This window comes from Heterocephalus glaber, unplaced genomic scaffold (assembly GCF_053883595.1).
Source record: "Heterocephalus glaber isolate CG9 unplaced genomic scaffold, H.glaber_assembly_v1.0 deba00000621, whole genome shotgun sequence".
Lineage (NCBI taxonomy): Eukaryota > Metazoa > Chordata > Mammalia > Rodentia > Bathyergidae > Heterocephalus > Heterocephalus glaber.
This window is the reverse complement of record NW_028258153.1, coordinates 25008724-25014134: the sequence shown is the minus strand read 5'-3', so window position 1 is coordinate 25014134 and position 5411 is coordinate 25008724. Positions and strand designations below refer to the sequence as shown.

At 36.3% G+C, this 5411-nt stretch overlaps 1 pseudogene; it reads left to right on the top strand.

Annotated features, from left to right (window-relative positions):
* The first annotated feature begins 2472 nt into the window (after positions 1 to 2472).
* LOC101706138 (centromere protein Q pseudogene) lies at positions 2473 to 3349 on the top strand (annotated as a pseudogene).
* Positions 3350 to 5411: the final 2062 nt, after the last annotated feature.

Here is a 5411-nt window from a genome sequence, read left to right as displayed (position 1 = left end):
AACTTCACTGCTAGCCATAATAAAGTTGGGAGCACTGCAGTCACTCAGCCACAGCAATGTGTCTCATTTGTCTTTCTCGCTCTTTCTAATGCCTCTGATGACACACTCAGAAAATGGAGCACCCAAGTATCGTGAAATAGCTAAACAGTCCCTTGTCCTTTACAATCATCAAGGAGAAATTGCTACTGAAATTTTATGAAAGCCTGTTTTTATGGCAATTGATACCAGGGGCCATAAAAATTTATCATTCCCTTCAACCCCAGAATTCCACTCCTGGGAATGTTTCCTAAAGAGATTAACTCAACAGAGGAAAAAAACTAAGAGCATAGTAATGTTATTTGCAGCTCCTTCAAAGGTGGTAAAACATAAGAAGTAATCAAAATGTTTAATAATAAGGAATGTTTAAACAAATTATTGTGTATAATTCAGTGAAATATTACACAGCTATATAATTATAATTATACTGACTTGATTCAGTGCAAGTGAACAAAATGATAATTCATCATTATGATTACAATTATAAAAACTAATAATGGATATAGATGAACATTAAGATGGAATATAAAAATAAAAATAACCATATTAGGATTATGAAGTCATTGATGATCTTTCATCAGAATTAACGTATGTTGTTATTATAAATCAACAGCAGCAATGGTAAGGTCCTGATTTATCCTTCAGAATAGGAAATGCAATAGAAATTTTCCATTCATTTCCTAAAGCGAGTCATTCTAAGCACCTCCTCTGTGCCAGAGTTCATTTGGAATTGGAAATATTTTCATCCAGAGACTAAAGTCAAATACACTCTGACCAACCCTTCTTCCCTTTCATCCCATGGAATTAGAAATATTAGAGATTTATCTTATAGCTCTGTAATTACCATATTTCACCAAAACTGGGTTCCCATTTCCTTTTGTCTATTAAATATCTCTGAAACTGAGATGCATTCTCTAACTGATGACATTTTAGAATACTGTCACCTGAGCAGCAGTTGTGATGAAGGTATAATTACCTGCACATGTACAAACCTGGTCATACATAGACATATGGCTGTCACTTTAGTTGATTTATTTTCATTGTTGGTTCTAGAAATGATGAGTTTCATTGCTGCCTTTTTTTAAATGACATTATTACTGGTAAATAAATAAAATCTGATTGTACATGCTGAAAGACATAGATGCTGAGCATCAGAGTATCAATCTAGTAACAGTAGAGAAAACATTCTTCCTGGAGGAATGACTGCAATTTCACATCTTCCTGCAACAATGACCAATTTGTTTAGCTTCTATTTCCCTTACTATACATGCACAAAGATTATAAATGATGAGAGAAAAATCTAAGTCTAGAATGGTGTCTTGATAATATCAAATAAAATTTTCAAGATAGAAGAAACACAGAATTGTAGTTTAACTGGGAAGCATTGGTTTTGGTATTACCTAAAATAGTGATGTGCCTTTAAAATCAGTGGCTGTCACAGACTCAATAAATACAGTCATTGAAAATACTACCTATGAGTGACCTGACTTCATTTTGTCTTCAAACATGTGTCCTTTCTCCTAGTTAATAAGCAGGACTTTTGCAATTTGCTATATTTCTGTTCCATGCTAGAGAACTCCTGTGGGAAGAAATCAAGAAACCACAGATCCTGAAAAATGTCCTGTACCCAGGCCACTGTTGAGGTCAATGACATTAATTATTCAAAGGAATTATTCAGTGGCAAAGATTACAGTGGCAGTCCAACCTTGACAGAGACTCCTGTATTGTAATGAGGACTACTGCACTGCAATGACTACTTTAGATGAGTTTCTCTAATTATATAAATGTTACTACTTTGAATTACACAGGAGAAATTGACAGGCCAGTTCCCATGAACGTCCAAGCATTGGAACATAACTCGACTAATTAACTCCTCAGCCTGATGTCTGCCTTCTCAGCAAGGTCCTGCAAGGACTCACCTGCATACAGAGAACATGGACCTATGTTCTAATATCAACACAAATCTGTCCTTTTGCAAACACCATTAAGTCTCATTGTCTACTACAAACATATTTTGAGAAAACGAATCTCATAAGTCAATGCTAGGTTTTTATTTATTTTTATTCTTCATAAAGAAAATACAAAAAATGAGTTTTAAAGATGGGTTCAAACATTAAAACTCTATAAGTAAAAAGTATTTCCACTGATCTCTTTAATAGATCTTTTCTTGAATAGCAGTTAGTATAGTGAAATCATCATTCCACTTGAAATAAACCAGGTATTTAATCAGAAAAACAAATCAAGTTTTGTTGCCTCCCATATTCACATGGTATGATCAATGTCCCTAAGATAGTACCTCAGGAGATTATAGCATTATGACATAATTTTATTAAGCCAAGAATAATCTATTGCTTCTAAAGCATTTTTCTTATAAGTAGTTGTTCTCCATGGATTGTCAATAGAATTTCCCACCTAAAGAAATAACACCCCTCCGGTCCCTGTGGTGTTTTGGTTGTTTGGGCGTGAATTCCTCTTAGTGTGGTTTTCAGACACATTCAAGAAGAATCTGTCTAGTTTTTTTTAAAGCATCATAATTGGACTATTTAGATCAAGATGCCTGGTAAAGCAAATGCTTCCAAGAAAAAGTCTCAACAATTAAAACAAAATCAAAAAGAAAACTTGACGAAGAAGTGGAATTGTCAGAGAAAGAGATTAGAAGCACAATAAAAAGAAGTAAATATCATCCAAAGCACATGTCTTCTGCAGGACAAACAAATCATATTAATCTAAAGCAGATAAAGATAGCATCCAACAAGAGAAAAACCTGGCAACCTCTTTCAAAGAATGTGAGGGAGCATTTGCAAACTATGATGGAAGCAGTAATAATAGCAATTTTGAGTAATAAAAGTAAAGAAAAAGAACAAATTCAGTATCATCTCAACTGCCTGAAGAAAAGGTTGCTACAACTGTGTGAAACCCTGAAAGCCCCTCCCCAAAAGCTGAAATATTTAACTAATGTGACAAGTCGACTGAAAATGGAAAGAGCACAAGACAGAGATAATGAAGGTCTGGCATTATTGCAGGAAGAAATAGATAAAATAGTACAGGCTACAGAGTCAGTGACTGGGAATATTCAGAGTCTAAAAAACAAAATTGAAATTCTGACACATGAGATAGAGGAAGAGGAGGAAAAGGCAAAAGAGAGCTTTCTCAGCACAGTCTGAAAGCACCCACACTGCAGAAAGAAGTTTTGATGCTAATTCCAAACCAGAATGTTCTTCTAAAAGACTTGGATGTTCTTCATAATTCATCCCAGATGAAGAACATGTCAGTGTTCATTGAAGAAGCCTATAAGAAACTAAATGTCTCTTAGAGAATTTTTAAATATTGTTTCCTATTAATTTAATGTTTATAAATTTGTGAAATTGTTAACCTATGATGTTACAGAGGCTGAAGCTTCTGCAGGATTTATTATCCTCTAATACGCACTTTAAAATTGGCCTGTATACACCTATAATTAGCATCTAATGTAGTCCTGAAAACTTTAGCAGTTACGAAATCTAGAAAATCAATATTTATATTGCCATGTCACAGTTATTTGCCTAAAACATAAGACAGGAATAGCTATGCTCCGATAGTTTGTGATGGCTATTGGGAGCTCACCTGTGTTGGCACAGTGGAGTTGTGACACTGTGACATTGCGTGTGTGACGTGCCCATGTGCAGTGCTTACAGTATAAACACAAGAGTGTTTGCTGTCACTCATTCTGTAGCTGAGAGCTTGCATTTTCTGTCTGCTTTCACAGAGCTTGAGAAATTACCAAGTGCCCCTACCCTTACCTAACTCCCTAATCTTGTTCGATAGTTAAAGTTTTCCAGGTTCCTTCAACTTTGAAGTTGGCATTAAGTTTTTATTTTGCTTGTTTTAAATATTAAAAAAAAAAAAAAGAAATAACACCCCAAACATCAAGGGTGGTTTTGGTTTCATTTTGTTGACCGAGTTCTCTCTGTTGACTGTGCACCATTTCACTGATAATTCTTCTTACCTTATAAACATAAGTTGATACTGGTGACAGGAAACCAACATGCCCTTACACTGGCTCAGCTTGTCTTCAAAATTGCCCTTTTGTTGACTGTTAACCAAATCCCCACACTGAAAGGCCAGAGTGGAGCTCTCTCTCTCACTTCAATCCAACACATGCCCTCTAAAAGTCTAGCAAGAAGCTCTGCTGTCAAGAACTTTCAACTCATAATATTTCTGCCTCTTTGAGACCACACTCTGGAAGCTAAGTTCTGTTTTCCGTAACAATCCTTTAACTTTCTCAAAGATGGTATTTCTTTAGAAGGTAAAACAGTCTCAAATACTTGCACATTAACTCACACTTGTATGTATCAAAAGGCTAGATAGAGAGAATGTGAAAACCTCTAAGAAGCATGTTTTCGTCTTTTCCTCTGGTCTTAATACTCGATTACTTACTAAAAAGTGTTCCTACAACCCTCTTGAGATCATCCTAAGGTGTCTAACACTATTAACTGCATTTTACATTTGAACCAACATGGCCAAAAATTGTAGGAGCAAACTCTGATCTCCTGCCTTCATGACCCTCAAGCTATCCTCCTAATGTTATTCCTTGAACCTCTGATTCCATTCATTCTTCTCCTTGTTGCTAATTCCAACTAGAAATAACTTTTCTCCATGGTATGAAGCATGGCATTTTCAAAATCTTCATCTTTCTTTCTTCACCATTTCTCTCTTCTCCCCATTTCACATGCTAGGCTTTGATTTTCAGTAAGATGCTCAGAAGCCACATCAAACAAGGAGACGATCTTCATGGAGAGAAAGGACATTAGGAAAGGTGAAGGAAATACTGGTACAATGGATCGTGGATAAGTGAACAAATGCTACTCTTAGACTGTGGCCATCTGCATTTGATGAGCTCAGATCAACATAGGAAGGGCACTAACTCAACTCCTCAGTAGCAGTTCACTTTTCATCTCAATTCCTAGAGCCATTTGATAGGCAGTACAGCGGGAACTGGGGCTGGGACACATGCACACTATGCAATGCACGTTACACTACAAGCAAGGACACTATTCACTCTGCTGTTGCCTGTCACACAGCCTTGGCCAACTCTTCTCTCCATCACTCTTCCTGCTTTGCAGTCCTGCAGGCCTTTCTTCCAAGAGCTATTGTGAATGTCCATAGCATTTTTACATATGCATTTTGTAAGGTATTTCTGGCAGTAGTGAGGAGAATATACTGGAATAAAAATAAACTGCAAAGTAAGGTGTGATAGTTAACTGTTGTATCAACTAGAGGCCCAAAGTGGTAGGGGTGATGGGAGGGGAAGGGGAAAAGAAAGAAGGGAAAGGAAAAATTATGAGAAAAGAAAAAAAATGGAAACAAAGTCTATGTAAATAGGGAAGGGGGGAGTG